Source organism: Scyliorhinus torazame, chromosome 15 (genome assembly GCF_047496885.1).
Source record: "Scyliorhinus torazame isolate Kashiwa2021f chromosome 15, sScyTor2.1, whole genome shotgun sequence".
NCBI classification, from domain to species: Eukaryota; Metazoa; Chordata; class Chondrichthyes; order Carcharhiniformes; family Scyliorhinidae; genus Scyliorhinus; species Scyliorhinus torazame.
Genome location: NC_092721.1, coordinates 88,429,865 through 88,450,662, shown reverse-complemented (window position 1 = coordinate 88,450,662; position 20,798 = coordinate 88,429,865). Strand labels below are relative to the sequence as shown.

The window sequence follows — 20,798 nt, the reverse complement described above, 5'->3', positions numbered from 1 at the left end:
ATTCAATCATGGCTTTTAAAGAATAAGCTGTTACTGGGTTACGGGAACAGGGAAAAGAATTACTGGCTTACGGGGAACGAGCTGTACAGTGGGACGAGCTGATTTGCTCTTGTAGAGTGCTGGCAGAGACACAATGGGCCAAATGGCCTTCTTTTATACAGTAACCATTCTATGCTACTATGTACTTCATCCCGGTCAAGGGAATGGATAGAAAGCTACCTGTTCAAAGGGTCTCTCAGTGTAGCTCTGTTATTTACATGTGACCAGGAGGTCTCACCATCCAACTCTGTCTCCATTCCTATGGTGAAATTGTTTTATCTCCGCCAACCTACTTTCCCATCTATAGCTTCTCATAAGTGAGATGCCAAACTTTGCTGATGCTCCTATGGATAGCACCCCGACACCCACCCCTGACCGTTCTCCCGGCACCCTGCCCATCGCACTCCTAGTCCCGTTTGCATCCATATGGCCGGTGGCATTCTGCACGATCAGGCGATACAGAGAGCGGTCAGTGGTGTGCGCAGCAAGATGGCGGCCTTGAATGTCGCGGCAACGATGGTCCGTGGCTGGGTGGGGGGGGGGGGTCACCCGGACCCTATGGGCCATCCCCTGGTCACCTCCCCCCACCACCCCCATCTCCCCCACAGCCAGCCCTTCCAACGGCAGGACAGGCAGCCCATGGTCGGGCCTCTGCATGTCCGACCTCCTCTCCTCCTCTCTCTTCCTCATCAGTCACTGCGCCTGCTTCCCAATTTTTAAAACCACAAGTGAACCACGCTGTCGGGAATTCCCCCGGCTGAGGCAGACCATCACGGAGGCCTCAGAGAATATTGGGTCAGGCCCGCTAATGGTATGCAAACAGTGTTTACTGTACGTGCAGAGTAGAACGCATTGATGCCGCTGTTCAGGCACCGGAGCATGACAATCTGGCATCCGCCCGGCACACGCCACGATTTTGGCTTCACGACTGATTGTCCGCTCAATCGCATTTCCCAATTTCGGCATCGGCCAACAGAGAATCCCGCCCCACGGCTTTCCAAGCTCAATAAAAATACACTAGCGCTGGTCATGTACGTTTATTTGGTCTTCCATTCTCCTTTACATGGAAGGCGCAGGACAATGAGAATGTATTTGACAGGGGTAAAATGCTTAGGAATGAGAATCACTGAAAAGTTTACCCACCTTCCTGGTTGGTAAATGTGCAGGAGCAGAACATACATGTGGGGAAATAGGAACAAAATAAGGAGAACAAGGAATCTCCCAAAGAATGGAATAAAGCTTAGATGGAAGTTTTGCCTTTTGTTTAAAACTGCAGATATACAAAACCATGTGAACATTGTTTGTGAATGTATAGTATTTGTATCTTTATGCAAATAGGAATCTATAAATCTGCAGGTAATTATGACTATATCATAGTATGTGCGCTAATTTTACACCTGTTATCATCCATTGTCTAACCTTGAAGTTGGATTCAGTACTGCCCGATATCAAGCTGTGCTTTATTGCTTCATTAGCTTATAAATAAACTGACACAATAAAGCAATCAATGAATGAATATCATACAGTGCATATTCCAATTGACACAATAATTTCTGAAAAAGGCATTGATAAAAATGTGCATGTTTGCTCGTTTCGTTCCAAGGTCATGGCAGCACAGCTGAAGACTTTGAGAATTAAAGCATTGCGAGATGTATATTGATAAGGCAACTTTAGGCCCCAGATGTTCGCCATGACTGAGAGGCTCCCAATCGTGGTGACAATAGTGGAATTTCTTTTTTCCATTTAGAGAAGCCAATTATTTTTTGACCTTTAAGGGGTACTTTAGCATGGCCAATCCACCTATCCTGCACATCTTTCTGGGTTGTAGGGGTGAGACCCATGCAGACACAGGGGGAATGTGCAAACTCCACACGGACAGTGACCCGGGGCCGGAATCGAACCCGTGTCCTCGGCGCTGTGAGGCAGTAATGCTAACCACTACACCACCGTGCTGCCCATGAAAATAGTGGAAATGCCTGAAAATCGGAGTACCTGGTCCCAAACATGTGGGGGTGGGATGCATTTCACACATGAACGGTTAATGGAGCCAGCTAACCATTTAAATTATCAACTCCTGCAGTTAAGTGGGATTTTGGTAGTCCAGATGTTTGAAATCCGATTGGTACAGATTAAACGAGCTCTGAACGTAGTGAATTTGTTTGGATAGCTAGGGTATTCCTTTGGTTCCAGGATACCTTTAGGGGCACTCAGGTGCCCTTTGGAAGTGTTAAATGTAGACATAAATATGCATAAAAAGTGCATAAACTCATTACTGTCAAGCTCTCTGGAACTGTCAATAGATTTGTCAAAAGCAATTGTCTAAACTGTCAGAAGCACATGCCAAAAGGGCCCGTCAATGGGAGCTGTCATGGCATTTAAAAATCCAGCCCTTTAAATATTTGAAAAACTGTCTGGTGTGTTTTTTTTTAAATGATTGCTTACTTCATTTTGTCTGTTGACAGAAGCCTGAGGGCTTCCATTACTGGATTACTGTTGCATGACTAATTTCACAACCACCTATTGTCACAGTAGGATGTCTTCCATTTCTCAGTTTGATAGCTATAAATGATCATTAACTCTTGATGTGGGCTATAAATTCCAGTGCTTTTTGGTGTAAGGGATTGTGCATTTAAGTGAAATGTTTGTTGTGATCAAGCTTCATTTAATAGAAGGAATGCAAATGTAATAAATGTGTTTTTATGAATTAATTTTTTTTAATATAATGAAGTGTACAATATACTTAGAACCATTTTTTATAGAACTTTGTTTTATCTCATCTTTGCTTGAGTCCTGAGGTTTGCCCATGATGTAGACTAGGTGACTTGGCATGGTAGGTGTAAGGGAATAGTGGTGGATGCGGGTATGGGAAAGCATGAGTTGGCACTAGGTTGGCAGAGGGTTATAAAGGGCCATGGGTATAGGTGGCATGGAGGATATGACAAACCATGAGGGTGAATACGAGTTTGAGGTGACATGGGTTAACATGGATGGGGCATGGAGAATGTGTGAGGAGGGGAGGGCTGAGGGCTGGAGGGATGTTTTATGTTTTAATCTTCATTTTTGACACTGTGCCAGAACCCCCGAGGTAGGCCTTCCACCTTCCACCCACTTCTTCCTGGGTTGTTGCCTTAAATTTCTATTCTAGCCTGCAGCCTCCAGACCAAAAATCCAACAGCCAGGCAGCCATTTTTAAAGGAATTCTTCCCGTCTCTGTGCAGTAGAACTGGGGTGAAAATCTGGGTCCAAATCTCTTCTCCTTACTTCCTCAATCCACAGTCGTTAGAAGAATACAAATCCAACTATATAACCTTTCACACTAATCCCACCCCGACCAAATATTTTAAACATTAAAATCTTACAAGAAGGACCTTAAGCTACTATAATATAGATTCAAATGCTTAATAAATGAAGTACTATAATGCAAATGTTCTCTCTTCTTTCTTGAGAAGGGGTAACCTTTGACCTTTTGGCAAGGCAGCCTCTAGAGGGTACTTGTTGAAATTTTTCAGGCACATCTGGATTAGAAGTGGGATCATATGGGTTCTAGAGAACCGTTCCTCTGTAGCTGAATATCTTTGGAGTTCAAGAATCAGATTGTAATTTGTGTCCATAGGGGTCCTAGAGAAAAGAAAGGTTACTGAAAAATCTCACTTCTATTTATGGTTTCCAATGTGGCTCTTGAGGTTGCCACAGTACAAAGATTTTTATGAAATAATGACAATGCATCTTTTTATACTTGATGTTACATTCTTGGTGGGCTTAATTAGGAACTAGTTAATCTGCTTACAATCTTAAACAATAGGCTCAAAGGGTTTCTGTACAAAAATTCCACTGGTGATTGACAACCTAAATTATTATTATTTTTTTAATTTTAAAATAAGTTTAGTGTACCCAATTATTTTTTTCCAATTAAGGGGAAATTTAACATGACCAATCCACCTACCCTGCACATCTTTGGGTTGTGGGGCGAAACCCATGCAAACACGGGGAGAATATGCAAACTCCACACGGACAGTGACCCAGAGTCGTGATCGAACCTGGGACCTCGGCACCTTGAAGCAACAATGCTAATGACTGAGCCACCGTACTGCCCTACGAACTAAATTATGAAGAGCATTATTATTCTTAATTAGAGAATAATCAACCTATGTTTATTCTTCTACTTATTTCAAAAGGATTCTTCTCATTTGTATTTACAGTTATCATCGGAATGTTCCCAGTGGATAAAGCAGGAAATTCTAAAATTAACAACCACCAGTCTATGATTACAAGTGAGAAACCATTGCAACTAAAAATAACACTTGATTGGCTACCTTGAAGCAGATTCTAGAGGACAGAGAGGAGGCAATGTGGAAAAAGTCCAATATTAAAGTTCAAAGACCTATGGCGGGTTGCAATTGGTTTGTCCACATTTTGTAGCATCTGTGAGCCAGTGTCCAAGTTCAGAGGTAGTTGCGGAGAGGCTGTGGGCCCAGGAGTCATTTGAGGGACAGAGAATCAGTGCAATTGCTGCTCAGATTGTCAAGTAGATTCAGGGGCCTGAGGAGAAAATGATGAATCAACCATGACCTAGCAGAGGTTGTTCTAGGAGCCTCGTAAAGCTACCTAGTGAACAGAAGTGCAGTGTTAGCTGTGCAAGACAACAAAATTGGTGGACTCGCAAATTAAAGCAGAGGACCAAGAGCAGTGAAGTCCAGGGAGTCACATCCATGGGATCAGCGCAGATGAGGGAGGTAGTCTGAGGGACAGATGTAGGGGGGTGAAGGACACTTAAGATCAGAAGAAGCAAAGGAAATTGAGCAGCAAATCCAGCCCAATCCAGTGAAGGATGATGGAAGAGTGCCTTTGGACAAATGAACAGAACTGAGACAAGAGCCATACTGTTACAACACCCATGGAGGTCACAGTGTGTGGACCAGCCAGTTCCCCGTGACCTTCATGGAATATGAACTTCCCCTGTAATGGAGCGGAGCTTCCCCTTTAACGAGGGAGCCCTCATAGTATAAAAACCCTGATCTGTGTGCAGGTTGAGGAGGGAGACCCTTCGGGGAGTGGAGGGTTACTGTGTACAGAGAATAAGAGTATTATTGCATCCAGCTGGCCTTTCATAGATGTTCACTCTGCATGGATAGTACACATATGAAGCAAACAGTTAGCAGAAAAATAGAGATAGTTTAGCATCACGGCAGGGCAGCATGGTAGCACAGTGGTTAGCGCAGTTGCTTCACAGCTCCAGGGTCCCAGGTTCAATTCCCAGCTTGGGTCACTGTCTGTGCGGAGTCTGCACGTTCTCCCCGTGTTTGCATGTGTTTCCTCCGGGTGCTCCGGTTTCCTCCCACGGTCCAAAGATGTGCAGGTTAGGTGGATTGGCCATGCTAAATTGCCCTTAGAGTCCAAAAAGGTTAGATGGGGTTACTGGGTTACGGGGATAGGTTAGAAGTGTGAGCTTAAATGGAGTGCGCTTTCCAAGAGCCGGTGCAGACCCGATGGGCTGAATGGACTACTTCTGTACTGTAAATTCTATGATTCTATGATCATGGGAGCAGAATCCAGAGCAGGGAAAGAACCAGCAGGAACAGATCAGAACTAGACAGTGTACCAGAAGAGAAGCCAAAAAATTGTATCCACAACAGCAGACTAGGTAAAACATAAATTATTTTGCAAAGTCCTTTGAATGATTACAAAACCCTATGTATTTAAATGTCACAGTGAAGGCTGAATTATCCTTTAATTAGCTGGTATGTTGATCATAATTTGTCTGAGTTGGCTGATATGCTAAGCTGCAGCCATTGCCATTGAGAAAACATTCCTATATACAAAGAGTATGATGTTGTGAAGGTAATATTGCAGGAATAATATAAAGTCACTGTTACAAAAGCAAAGTACAGGTGCTGGAAATCTGAAATAAAAACAAAATATGCTGGAAATACTCCATAGGTTTGACAGCATCTGTGGAGAGAGAAGCAGAATTAATGTCAGGGTGATAACTTTCCATCAGAACATTGCAGTTAACTGATACTGCTGTAGTAAGTATTGGTATCAGTGCATTCAGAGTTTATAAGAAACTATAATTGAATTTCCAAAGTCATAAGTGATCAGAGTTTAAATTGATCCTGAACCATCTGGTAAGTTGCTTCAGTCCTTGACTCAATCGGTCCTTGAATTATTTCTTCTGGAACTCAGCTATTGGGCTGGATTCTCCGCCATCGGGATGCCCCGTTTGCCGGCAGTCCAGGGGTTTCCCGACGCCGTGGGGCTGCCCCACAATAGGAAACCCCATTGACCTGCCGGCGAAACGGAGCATCCCGCCAGCGTGCGGAACCAGAAATCTGCCGCAGCGGGACGGAGGATCAGAATTAGGAGCTAATGAGAGGAGCAAGGTTAGGCCATTTCTCTCCTGGCCAATTAAGTTAGAATTATCCCATAAACATTCTAGTCATTTTAGGGCAGCACGGTAACACAGTGGTTAGCATTGTTGCTTCACAGTGCCAGGGAGATTAAGAATTGGCAGGCCAGGTTTTAGATGCAGAAAGGGGTTAATCAGACCGCCTATCAATGTTATGCTATTATTGATTTTTCTTCATATTGTAGTAATATTAAACTTTAACTGTTGCATCCTATGCAGGGAAGTATAAGTAAACGTAATGTATCACTGGGCTATTTGGTCAGGCTGACCTGTAGAAATCAGCATATTCTGAAGCCACCATGGATTTGCTCCTGTAGACGTCATGGGTAAAAGAAGACTCCACCAACAACATCGGCCAAAGTGAATGTTGCCACCTTTACAGATGTGAGGTGCAGGTGTGGGTGAGAGGACAGAAAGCACACCTCTGGAAGCCTGACCTGCCTGGCATCCATCTGCAGGTTCATTTTTAGTTTTCCTCCAAACATGCCAGCCCAAAGGAGTCCTGGTGACAAACCCATTGCTGTCAATAAAAGATGCACAAAGCAAAATAATAACATTGACTATCACAAAGCCCAAGTATCAAATGGAAAAAATATATAATAGTTTTTCTTAAGATAAAGCCCAATCACACTTGCTTTTGATGTCCATGGGCCTTTTAAAGAAGACCACCTGTAAGCCCACCCAGGATCTCAACACCAGGTTGAGGGCTTGCAAATGGCACGCCTCCCTTAATTGTTTACTTTCACATCTGGTAATGACAATCTATCAGTGACTAGAGCTCCTGCCATGCTGCTACTCCCCTTCGAGGAGGAGGGAGAACTGTCGGAGGATGCAGCATCACATCCTCTCTCTGCACCATGCACCATTGCAGATACAGGCACCGTGGCAGGTATTTGCAGAGGCTGGTGAGGGCATTCAGCAGCTGCACATGGAGCTGTGGGAGATCGAATTGAAGCAGGCCTCGGACAGTCGGAGGAGTATCCAGGGTAATCCAGAGACTGATTCTGAGTTGGATGATGAGCCTCTGGAGTCATCCATGAGGTGGTAAATGTCCAGTGCAAGGTGTGTGGATATTTGGCGAAGGTACCAGAGGGGTTGCAATAATTGTCGCTGCTAAAATAAGGGAGAGAGAAATTTCAGGTGGCTCTGTTAAGCATTCATATGGTACTATACAGTGTAATTTCAGTTCCTAAATCATGAGCACACACAGGACGCAAATGTGGTTGTGTAGCACTGTGGCACCCCCTCCTGGGGGCATTCGCTTCAGCACAAATTGCTTCTGGCATAACCATTGTGGGTCAGCTTCTTGAAAAAGGTACAGCATAAGTATCCAGAATTCAATGGAAGCAACTGAATCGGTACAACCCGAACATCACACAGCCCAAACGGCTGACATGATGCTGGACTTCCCAATTTCGATCTGAATGAATCTGTGCATCACGATGCAAATGACAGGTGTTGTTCTGCAAGATGGACCCTGTACCTTTGCTTTTAAAAGATTAGGCATCCAACTTGCAGGTAAGGCAATTTTGAAGCCATTGCAAGGCATCTGGAAGCATGTGGAGTATTGCTGGAGCTGCTGTGGCGACTTGACAGGAATGTTGCTACATCCCCACCGGAATATGGACATAAAAACTACGACAGACAAGGGGACTTCAGTCTCAGTGTCTCTGAGTCAGTAGATGGAGCAGAGGTAGCAGAGAAGACAGTTCTATATGATGTCATAGAATCATAGAATCTACAGTGCAGAAGGAGACCACTTGGCCCATCGAGTCCGCACCGACCCTGGGAAAGAGCACCCCACTCAAGCCCACACCTCCACCCCATCTTCGCAACCCAGCAACCCCACCCAACCCTTTTGGACACTAAGGGCAATTTAACATGGCAAATCCACCTAACCTGCATATCTTTGGACTGTGGGAGGTAACCGGAGAACCCGGAGGAAACTCACTTGTCCTCTGTCAATTTGGGACTAGACTCCATCATGCTCCTCGACAGTGACAGGAAGCTGTCTTCTGGCAGGTCAGACAATGCAGCCAACATTTCGGTGTGCATTCTCCTGTAGGCTTCCCCAATGAGGTCCTCGCCTGAGCTCCGGGTAGCAGAATCCGTCTCTGATCTTGCCCCCTGGTGAACCAGCACATTAACCATCCTTTACCCTGGCCTGGTGGATCCTATTCAAGCCCAGTGGCTCACCAGCTGCTGATCCCTACTCCATACAAGCCCCATGGGATCTTTCAGTGCCAGTATCTGAGCTGGCAGCTTCATCGGTCAGATCAAATAACAATGCTGTTCATCAGTGTTGGCTGCATTGTCTGATTTGTCAGATCAAATGACAATGCTGTTCATCAGTCTTCGTGTTGCTCTCTCTTTTCTCCTTCTAAGGTTGTTGTAACTGGGCACTTGGCAGTTCCCGAGTATCAGAAAGCATAAAACAAAGGCAACAATGGGTTAAGGGAAGTTAGGTGGGATAGGAAGCAAAAGATCAATGGTCGCATCATCTGCAGCTTGTACATCATGCCCAGTAGCAAGATGAAGGTGAGCTAAGAGCTGAAAATGGCTTATAGGCAAAAATATACTGTCATCCTCAATGTTCTCAGGGATGCTGGTTGTCACGGGCTCTGAAGCAGTCACTCCCATGATGCAGAGAACCACCTCCTCTGTAGGACTCAGGAGATGCAGGAATCCTTGACCCCCATAAACTCTGCTCTGCTGCCTTGTATTCTGTACCACCCTGTCCTGCAAAAGTGAAAATAGAATGTAATTGTGTTGCACTGTGGATGGATGATGTCTGTCAGAGCTGAATAGCTGGGGGAAAATGGAACTTGCGGGAGTTGGATGTGAGGCTGGCATAATTGGAATATGTGTGAAAGTGAGGTGGAATATCTGGATGTCAGGCTGAGTCCCGAGTGTCTGGGGTTGGGTGAGAGATGAGAATATGGTGCCTTGAGCAGTATGAGAGGTTGATGGAGCGGTGGGTGGGAGATACAATGTGAAGATGCTTTACTGACCTTGATACCCGCATGAGATCAGCTTCTTGTCGTACTGTTGCCAGGTCATTGGGTCCAAACACCAGAAATTTACTTCCCTGGCCACTCCCAATCTCTTCTTCTGAGGATAATATTTAAACTTCTCTATGCCCCTTACAGAATTGTGGAGTCTCTTAACCTGTCCACTTCCACCACTAAGACCTCCAGCTCCACACCTATGATCCTGGAGACCCATCTCTCCATTGGTGTTCAATTTCCCTTGTTTAGATTCAGTATAGCTTCCCTTTAAAAGGGGTAGATTGTCTTTAAGAATAGAAGTTTGAGTGCTATTTATTTTCCTTTGCTTTTCTTCCATCGGACTTGACAGAACTGATAATGTTTTGATGCCATTTTTTATTCTCTTTTAATAAATAAATGGGAAGATTTGAAACAATAGGAATCATATAGCTTTAATCATACTTTCGGATGTTAAAAATGGATTCGACAGTTTGGACACTGTTATGTGGGTTTCAAAATTTAACAAAAATTGGACAGAGTAGTGTTTTTATTGGGCCTTTCTAAAAGGTCTTATTCTTAATAAAGTGTAGTCAATGCCCCTGATTTTGCAGTTGTAATGAGAATGAAATTGTTAGTGCTTGTTGTCATTACAACTGTGAAACTGATAGAAACTTCTGCCAATCATGCACATGCACCTAAATGCAGAAATCCACAAGTTACATCAGTGATTCCTCACTCTTCCATTGGGTGTGATGTTGAAGTCCTTACAAATGGAAATCTTAGAAATCATTTAATTTAATGTGAATTTCCACATTTGCATATTAATCTCACTGTATGAAACCTTGAAAAAGTTATGCCTTGCTCAGCGAAGTGCGACTGAGTTTTTAACAGAGCACTAAGTTCATAATTATTGAAAACTATTTCTCTGGCCTAACAAACCAATTTTATATTTGTGGAATGTTGCATTTACTATTATTATAAATAAACAGATTTATTAAATAATAATTTGTTTCCTGTATCCAAGCTGCCACTATAATTCTACATTTATGTCCCTGTCTTTGTTTTGCTGGCTGAAATAATGATTAAAAAATGAACAATGATCAGAGCTTTATTTTCCTTTTCTGTATGTGAGAATTCTTTGATGTAGTCAGCTGTTCAGCCCACCTGATGACATCACTATTACTGGATGCCGGAGATTCCCTCCAACTGTGGTCGGAGTGGAATTAAGGTTGGGAAAGGTGAAACCCCCCACCGTGGAATTGCGAGATCTTTGTGGAAGCTTTCTTCGAAATCAACAAACCACAAAATCCAGACCAATGTGTATCTGACACTGAAACTTAAACAGGTATATCTCCAGAAAACTGAATGCTTTTAGTTATCAGGATCTCTGCCATCCAGTAATAGTGATGTCATCAAGTGGGCTGAACAGCTGACGACATTAAAGAATTCTCTTAGACAGCAAAGTAAAACACTCTGATCATTGGCCACTTTGTAATCATTTTTTTAGAGAACAAGTCTCACTTTAGAGTAGAATCATAGAAGAGTGGCATTACAGAAGGTGGCCTTCCAGCCTTTCATGTCCAGTTGGCTCTCTGCAAGAGCAATTCGGCTGGTCCCACATTCCCACCCTTTCCCGATAGCAATGCAAATCCTTTCTCCAGATAAATATCTAATTCCTTTTTGAAGGCCATGAAGAAATTTACCTCCGCGATACTCTCAGACAGTGCATCCTAACCACATAATGTAGAAAACAGATATCCTCAACTTGCCTTTGTTTCTGCCATTTACCTCAAATTAGTGTCCTCATGTTCTCAACACTTCCACCAAGAGGAACAATTAATCTCAACTCGGTCCAAACCCTTCATGATTTAAAAAAAGCTTTATCGAACCACCTCTCCACCTTCTCTTCTCCAAGGGAGAACAGCCCTTACTTGGCTCCCCATCCACCACCATTCAATCTCTGTAACACAGGTGCACAGTGGCGATAATGCTTACCATTTACAAGATGCACAGTAGCAACCCACCAAGGCTCCTTCCACGGTACTTTCCAAATCCATTAACCCCACAACCTAGAAGGACAAGGGCAGCTGATGCATGGAAACATCATCAACGGCAGATTCTCCTCTAAGTCACACACCATCCTAAATAATAATACTAGTAATAATAATCTTTATTGTCACAAGTAGGCTTACATTAACACTGCAATGATGTTACTGTGAAAATCCCCTAGTCGCCATACTGCAACGCCTGTTCGGGTACATGGAGGGCGAATTTAGAATGTCCAAATTGCTGAACAGCATGTCTTTTGGGACTTGTGGGAGGAAACCAGAGTACCCGGAGGAAACCCACGCAGACACAGGGAGAACATGCAGGCACCGCACAGACAGTGACCCAAGCCGGGAATCGTACCTGGGACCCTGGAGCTGTGAAGCAACAGTGCTACCCACCGTGCTACTATGTGATGCACAATCAATTACTCTCGAGACAAGGTGAGTCATAACTAATAGGCTTTAATCTACTAGAACTGTTCCCCAGCAGCTTCGATACAGAAAGTGAAGCCTGCTGGGACGGCATTGGTTCTTATACTCCGCCTCTCAGGGCGGAGCTATGTACATCAGCCAATGGTAGACTCAGGGGTCTAGCCAATGGTCATCCACTTCTCAGGTATCGCAATACCTGGTATTACCACATTCACCCCCTGTTAAAAAGAGCCCAGCGGGGTGATGGCCAGCGTTAATGTCGCCTTTCGCATTGTAGGACCAGGTATGGAGGTGCCGTGATGTCGAGGGTAATAGCAAAGTGTTCATGGTGCAGCAATCAGTCGATCGGGTGGCCTGGTTGTCCTTCAGGAGCGTCTGGGCTTCGGCGGTGATCCTGATGGGGGTCCCAGCGGTTGCGACTCCGGGAACGTGGTGTCGTCTTCCCAGGCAGCTTCGTCACCCCTAGGCGGTGCTGTTGAGGTGAAAAGTGGGCAGGGGGGGGGCCTGTAGGGGACGTCGCTGCTTGTTCGGACCTAGGCAGGGGCAGCGGGAGTACTGACCCTCCAGTCAGGTGCTGCGGGGAGGGTGGGGGTGGGGGCACTGGTGCGGGTGCGCGTGGGGCTCCGGCAGGCGGCAGGTCCCGAAGGGAGGCCGTGTCTTGCCGGCCGTCAGGGAATGCTACATAGGTGTACTGGGGGTTGGCGTGCAGCAGGTGGACCCTCTCGACCAGCGGGTCCGACTTGTTCGCCCTCACATGTCTCCGAAGCAGGATGGGTCCGGGTGTCGCTAGCCAGGTTGGGAGCGAGGTCCCGGAGGAGGACTTCCTGGGGAAAACAAGGAGACGTTCATGAGGTGTCTGATTTGTGGTAGTACAGAGCAGCGACCGGATGGAGTGAAAGGCCACCGGGAGGACTTCCTGCCAGCGGGAGACTGGGAGATCCCTGGACCGTAGGGCCAGCAGGACGGTCTTCCAGACCGTGCCGTTCTCCCTCTCAACCTGCCCGTTTCCCCAGGGGTTGTAACTGGTCGTCCTGCTCGAGGCGATGCCTTTGCTGAGCAGGAATTGACGCAGTTCGCCACTCATAAAGGAAGACCCCCTATCACTGTGAATGTATGCGGGGAAACCGAACAGTGTAAAGATACCCTGGAGGGCCTTGATGACGGTGGTTGTGGTCATGTCTGGGCAGGGGATGGCGAATGGGAACCGGGAGTACTCGTCAATCACGTTCAAGAAGTACGTGTTGCGGTCGGTGGAGCAGAGGGGGCCTTTGAAATCCATGCAGAGGCGTTCAAAGGGACGGGAAGCCTTTATCAGGTGCGCCCTCTCTGGCCGGTAGAAGTGCGGTTTGCACTCCGCGCAGATTAGGCAGTCCCTGGTGACTGTCCTGACCTCCTCGATGGAGTAGGGCAGGTTGCGGGTCTTGATAAAATGAAAGAAACGAGTGACCCCCGGGTGGCAGAGGTCCTTGTGGAGGGATCGGAGGCGGTCCACTTGTGCGGTGGCACAAGTGCCGCGGGACAGGGCATCAGGAGGCTCGTTCAGCTTCCCCGGACGGTACAAGATCTCGTAATTGTAGGTGGAGAGTTCCATCCTCCACCGCAAGATCTTGTCGTTCTTAATCTTGCCCCGCTGTGCATTATCAAACATGAAGGCAACCGACCATTGGCCCGTGAGGAGAGTGAATCTCCTGCCGGCCAGGTAATGCCTCCAGTGTCGCACAGCTTCTACTATGGCTTGGACGTCCTTTCCACTGAGGAGTGGCGGATTTCTGAAGCGCGGAGGGTCCGGGAGAAAAAGGCCACGGGTCTGCCCGTTTGGTTGAGAGTGGCCGCCAGAGCTACGTCGGACGCATCGCTCTCGACCTGGAAGGGGATGGACTCGTCGATGGTGCGCATCGTGGCTTTTGCAATGTCTGATTTGATGCGGCAGAAGGCCTGGCGGGCCTCCGTCGACAGGGGGAAGGTTGTGGACTGGATCAGGGGTCGAGCCTTGTCTGCGTAATTGGGGACCCACTGTGCATAATAGCTGAAGAACCCGAGGCAGCGCTTTAGGGCCTTAGGACAGTGAGGGAGGGGGAACTCCATGAGGGGGCGCATGTGCTCAGGGTCGGGGGCCTATGACTCCACTTCGCACTACGTAGCCTAGAATGGCTAGACGGTCGGTGCTAAACACGCATTTATCCTTATTGTAAGTCAGATTAAGGATATTTGCAGTCTGGAGAAATTTTCGGAGGTTGCTGTCGTGGTCCTGCTGGTCATGGCCACAGAGGGTGACGTTATCAAGATACGGGAACGTTGCGCGTAAGCCGTACCGATCAACCATTCGGTCCATCTCACGTTGGAAGACCGAGACCCCGTTCGTGACGCCGAAGGGAACCCTTAAAAAGTGATAGAGCCGCCCATCTGTTTCGAAGGCAGTGTACTGGCGGTCACCATTACGGAGGGGTAGCTGGTGGTAGGCAGACTTGAGATCCACCGTGGAGAAGACTTTGTATTGCGCAATCCTGTTCACCAGGTCAGCTATACGGGGGAGAGGGTACACGTCCAGCTGCGTAAACCTGTTGATGGTCTGACTGTAGTCAATGGCCATCCTATGTTTCTCCCCGGTCTTTACCACCACTACTTGAGCCCTCCAGGGACTGTTGCTCCCTTCGATGACCCCTTCCCTCAGCAGCCTTTGGATCTCGGACCTGATAAAGGTCCGGTCCTGGGCACTGTACCGTCTGCTCCTGGGGGCGACGGGTTTGCAATCCGGGGTGAGGTTCGCAAACAGGGAAGGCGGGTCGACCTTAAGGGCCGTGAGGCCGCAGACAGTAAGGGGGGGTATAGGGCCGCCAAATTTAAAAGTCAGGCTTTGCAGATGGCACTGGAAATCCAGACCAAAGAGGGTGGCTGCGCAGAGGTGCGGCAGGACGTACAGATGGAAATTGCGGAATTCCCTGCCTTGGACAGTGAGGTTCGCCAGGCAGAACCCCTTTATCTCCACCGCGTGTGACCCGGAGGCCAGGGAGATCCTTTGGTTTACGAGATGGGTGACAAGAGAACAGCGCCTTACCGTGTCGGGGTGAACAAAGCTTTCCCTGCTCCCAGAATCGATCAAGCATGACGACACGTGGCCATTGTTGGAGATCGTTGTTGTAGCTTTCGCAAGCGTCCGGGGCCGACTCTGGTCCAGAGTCACCGAGGCCAGCTGCCGTAATGAAGAGTTCTGGTCGGGCAGCGTGTAGTCGGCTGTGCTGGGGGCCTGGGGCCCCATCCAAGATGGCGTCAGCCATGGGTCGCACATGGAGTCCGGGGATGAAGAAGATGGCGGCGGCGAGGGACAAAATGGCGACGCCCACCCATCCAGCGTGGTGGCCAGGGGACAAAATGGCCGCGCCCACGGGTTGCATGCGGCCTGAGGATAGGGGGGTGGCGGTGGGCGCTGGATGGCCGGGGCCTGAAAGGGGGGCTGCCGATAGTCGCTGGAGACCGCGGCCACGGCGTGGGCCTGGCAGACCCCGACATAGTGGCCCTTCTTGCCGCACCCTTTGCAGGTGGCGGTGCGGGCCGGCAGCGCGGGTGGGGATGATTCGCCAGCCTGCAGAAGAGACAGCGTTGTCCGGCGGCGGTAGCGGGCCATCTCGCCGTGCAGGCTTGCGGGGTCAGAGGGAAGGTCTGAGGGCCTGCCGCAACGGGGTGCCACGCAGCCCAGGGGACAGCCGCGCGTCCGGGAGCAAAAGCCAGCGCGTTGTTATACGCAACGTCCATGGACCCCGCCAGGGCCCGTGCCTCAGTAAGTCCCAGAGTGTCCATTTCTAGGAGCCTTCGGCGGATATTGGAGGAGGTCGTACCTGCCACGAAAGCATCCCTGATCAAAAGTTCCATGTGCTCGTTCCCCGAAACTGGCGGGCAGCCACAGTTTCGGCCCAGCACCAGCAGCGCCCGGCAGAAGTCTTCAAGCGTTTCTTCGGGGCTTTGCCTCCTAGTCGCCAGCAGGTGACGAGCGTAGACCTGGTTCACAGGGCGGATATAATGTCCTTCTCGCAGCTCGATCGCTGCAGCATAATTCTCCGCCTCCTCGATCAGAGAGTAGATCCCAGGGCTGACCTGCGAGCATAGAAGGTGCATCTTTTGTCTTTCTATGGGGGTGTCGGCAGCCGTGTCGAGGTAGCCCTTAAATCACGCCAGCCAATGTTTGAAGATAGCAGCAGAGTTGTCCGCGTGGGGGCTGAGCTGAAGGCATTCCGGTTTGATACGGAGATCCATCCTTTCAACTGAAGTTGTAGCAGATTAAATTGATGCGCAATCAATTACTTTCAACACAAGGTGAGTCATAACTAATAGGCTTTAATCTGCTAGAACTCTTCCCCAGCAGCTTCAATACAGAAAGTGAAGGCTGCTGGGATGGCATCGGTTCTTATACTCCGCCTCTCAGGGTGGAGCTATGTACATCAGCCAATGGTAGACTCCTGGGTCTAGCCAATGTTCATCCACCTCTCAGGTACCGCAATACCTGGTATTACCACACTATGCCGCCCCCATTCCCCCCGTGTCTGCATGGGCTTCACCCCCACACCCAAAGATGTGCAGGTTAGGTGGACTGGCCACACCAATTTTTTTTTTTTTAATTTAGAGTAAATTGGAACGATTTTTAAATTTTTTTTTTAAGTTTAGAGTAAATTGGAGCGATATCTGTTCCTTCACAGTCGCAGGATCAAAATCCTGGAACTCCATGCCGACCTGCCCTGTGAATGTACCCACACCACATGGACTGCAGCGGCTCAAGAATGTGGTTCACCACAATCTTCTCAAGGGTAATTAGGGATAAACAATAAATATTGGCCTTGCCAGCATGATTGACATCCCGAAAACAATTTTTTTTAAAGCCAGAGAGCCTCAAAAATGAAAGTACAGAAAGTCCAGCCACTTAAGCTGGTGGGTAGATGTGGAAAGTAAAAGGTACATTCTCGTACACAAGCTGCAACTTGTAAATCAGGAGAAATGGGAGATGAAAGGAAAGTGGGAGATGAGAAGGACAACTAGCTAAGAAAATGATGATAGCTGCGATCACGCCCGCTATCGCCCCCTCCCTCACGCCAGTCTCACAATGGGAACTGCCATCTTCTCCTCCCGGGTCCATGTTGTCCCTCTTCGGCCACGTGCGCACCATGGCCGCCGCCATCTTGTCCCGATCCCGCAATGGGCGCACCATGGGCGCCGCCATCTTGTCTCGATCCCGCAATGTGCGCACCATGGGCGCCGCGATCTTGTCCCCCACAGGGTTTCCGGACATCCCGACATCGGAACCGCACATGCTCGCCTCCCGAAATATCCAATGGCTACCCGCAGGTCACTTCGAAGACGCTGGACCAGTCTCGCCCGCACAACCTGGCCACCGCGTCGACGACGGTTAAAATCAACGGCCACGCGACCTCGTGCCTGCTGTACTCCGGGAGCACCAAAAGCTTCGTTCACCCAGAAACGGTAAAGCGCTGCTCCCTCGCGGTCCACCCTGCCAATCAAAGGATCTCCCTAGCATCCGGATCCCATTCCGTCCCCATCCGAGGCTTTTGTACAGTCACCCTCACAGTCCAGGGCGTAGAATTTAGTAACTTCCGCCTCTATGTCCTTCCTAATCTCTGCGCTGCACTCCTGTTGGGCCTGGACTTCCAGTGCAACCTCCAGAGCCTCACCCTCAAATTCGGAGGGCCCTTACCCCCCCTTATCGTTTGCAGCCTCGCGACCCTCAAGGTCGATCCCCCTTCCCTTTTTGTCAATCTAACTACGGATGCTTAAGGAGGGTATTATCGAGGCCAGCAACAGCCCCTAGAGAGCCCAAGTGGCAGTGGTTAAAACTGGGGAGAAACACAGGATGGTCGTGGACTACAGCCAGACCATCAATCGGTACACGCAGCTCGACGCGTACCCCCTCCCACGCATATCTGATATGGTCAATCAGATTGCGCAGTACCGGGTCTTCTCAACAATTGACCTGAAATCTGTCTACCACCAGCTCCCATCCGGAAGTCGGACCGGCCATACACTGCCTTCGAGGCGGACGGTCGCCTCTACCACTTCCTTAGGGTGTGTCACAAATGGGGTCTCGGTCTTCCAAAGAAAGATGGACCAAATGGTCGACCAGTACGGTTTGCGGGCCACCTTTCCGTACTTAGATAATGTCACCATCTGCGGCCATGACCAGCAGGACCATGATGCCAACCTCGATAAATTTCTCCGCACTGCCACTCTTCTCAACCTGACCTACAACAAAGAGAAGTGTGTGCTCAGCACGACCCGGTTAGCCATTCTCGGCGATATAAACTAATGCAGCAGGGGCATGGGAACCTGGATTGTAGTTTTAGGGTAAGGGAGAATGAGAGTATAGAGGTCAGGAGCACAGATTTGACGTCGCAGGAGGGGGCCAGTGTTCAGGTAGGTGGTTTGAAGTGTGTCTACTTCAATGCCAGGAGTATACGAAACAAGGTAGGGGAACTGGCAGCATGGGTTGGTACCTGGGACTTCGATGTTGTGGCCATTTCGGAGACATGGATAGAGCAGGGACAGGAATGGATGTTGCAGGTTCTGGGGTTTAGGTGTTTTAGTAAGCTCAGAGAAGGAGGCAAAAGAGGGGGAGGTGTGGCGCTGCTAGTCAAGAGCAGTATTACGGTGGCGGAGAGGCTGCTAGATGGGGACTCTTCTTCCAAGGTACTATGGGCTGAAGTTAGAAACAGGAAAGGAGAGGTCACCCTGTTGGGAGTTTTTTATAGGCCTCCTAATAGTTCTAGGGATGTAGAGGAAAGGATGGCGAAGATGATTCTGGATATGAGCGAAAGTAACAGGGTAGTTATTATGGGAGACTTTAACTTTCCAAATATTGACTGGAAAAGATATAGTTTGAGTACAATAGATGGGTCGTTTTTTGTACAGTGTGTGCAGGAGGGTTTCCTGAAACAATATGTTGACAGGCCAACAAGAGGCGAGGCCACGTTGGATTTGGTTTTGGGTAATGAACCAGGCCAGGTGTTGGATTTGGAGGTAGGAGAGCACTTTGGGGACAGTGACCACAATTCGGTGACATTTACGTGAATGATGGAAAGGGATAAGTATACACTGCAGGGCAAGAGTTATAGCTGGGGGAAGGGCAATTATGATGCCATTAGACGTGACTTGGGGGGGATAAGGTGGAGAAGTAGGCTGCAAGTGTTGGGCACACTGGATAAGTGGGGCTTGTGCAAGGATCTGCTACTGCGTGTTCTTGATAAGTATGTACCGGTCAGACAGGGAGGAAGGCGTCGAGCAAGGGAACCGTGGTTTACCAAGGAAGTGGAATCTATTGTTAAGAGGAAGAAGGAGGCCTATGTGAAGATGAAGTGTGAAGTTTCGGTTGGGGCGATGGATAGTTACAAGGTAGCGAGGAAGGATCTAAAGAGAGAGCTAAGACGAGCAAGGAGGGGACATGAGAAGTATTTGGCAGGAAGGATCAAGGAAAACCCAAAAGCTTTCTATAGGTATGTCAGGAATAAGCGAATGACTAGGGAAAGAGTAGGACCAGTCAAGGACAGGGATGGGAAATTGTGTGTGGAGTCTGAAGAGATAGGCGAGATACTAAATGAATATTTTTCGTCAGTATTCACTCAGGAAAAAGATAATGTTGTGGAGGAGAATGCTGAGCCCCAGGCTAATAGAATAGATGGCATTGAGGTACGCAGGGAAGAGGTGTTGGCAATTCTGGACAGGCTGAAAATAGATAAGTCCCCGGGACCTGATGGGATTTATCCTAGGATTCTCTGGGAGGCCAGGGAAGAGATTGCTGGACCTTTGGCTTTGATTTTTATGTCATCATTGGCTACAGGAATAGTGCCAGAGGACTGGAGGACAGCAAATGTGGTCCCTTTGTTCAAAAAGGGGAGCAGAGACAACCCCGGCAACTATAGACCGGTGAGCCTCACGTCTGTAGTGGGTAAAGTCTTGGAGGGGATTATAAGAGACAAGATTTATAATCATCTAGATAGGAATAATATGATCAGGGATAGTCAGCATGGCTTTGTGAAGGGTAGGTCATGCCTCACAAACCTTATCGAGTTCTTTGAGAAGGTGACTGAACAGGTAGACGAGGGTAGAGCAGTTGATGTGGTGTATATGGATTTCAGCAAAGCGTTTGATAAGGTTCCCCACGGTAGGCTATTGCAAAAAATATGGAGGCTGGGGATCGAGGGTGATTTAGAGATGTGGATCAGAAATTGGCTCGCTGAAAGAAGACAGAGGGTGGTGGTTGATGGGAAATGTTCAGAATGGAGTACAGTCACAAGTGGAGTACCACAAGGATCTGTTCTGGGGCCGTTGCTGTTTGTCATTTTTATCAATGACCTAGAGGAAGGCGCAGAAGGGTGGGTGAGTAAATTTGCAGACGATACTAAAGTCGGTGGTGTGTCGATAGTGTGGAAGGATGTAGCAGGTTACAGAGGGATATAGATAAGCTGCAGAGCTGGGCTGAGAGGTGGCAAATGGAGTTTAATGTACAGAAGTGTGAGGTGATTCACTTTGGAAGGAATAACAGGAATGCGGAATATTTGGCTAATGGTAAAGTTCTTGAAAGTGTGGATGAGCAGAGGGATCTAGGTGTCCATGTACATAGATCCCTGAAAGTTGCCACCCAGGTTGATAGGGTTGTGAAGAAGGCCTATGGAGTGTTGACCTTTATTGGTAGAGGGATTGAGTTCCGGAGTCGGGAGGTCATGTTGCAGCTGTACAGAACTCTGGTACGGCCGCATTTGGAGTATTGCGTACAGTTCTGGTCACCGCATTATAGGAAGGACGTGGAGGCTTTGGAGCGGGTGCAGAGGAGATTTACCAGGATGTTGCCTGGTATGGAGGGAAAATCTTATGAGGAAAGGCTGATGGACT

General features: G+C 48.2%; 1 long non-coding RNA gene across 2 annotated transcripts in view; it reads right to left on the bottom strand.

Moving 5' to 3' along the window:
• Positions 1 to 1,061: 1,061 nt before the first annotated feature.
• LOC140391671 (uncharacterized) overlaps positions 1,062 to 20,798 on the bottom strand; it is a 32,577-nt gene continuing 12,840 nt past the window's right edge. Inside the window, exons 2-3 of one of the 2 annotated variants that reach the window (XR_011935153.1) lie at positions 6,715 to 6,965; positions 1,062 to 3,657 (exon numbers count right to left, since the gene is read on the bottom strand). This is a non-coding gene — a long non-coding RNA (uncharacterized lncRNA). Of the gene's footprint in view, positions 3,658 to 5,734; positions 5,989 to 6,714; positions 6,966 to 20,798 lie in introns of those variants that run through there. The other variant, XR_011935154.1, reaches the window with a different exon arrangement.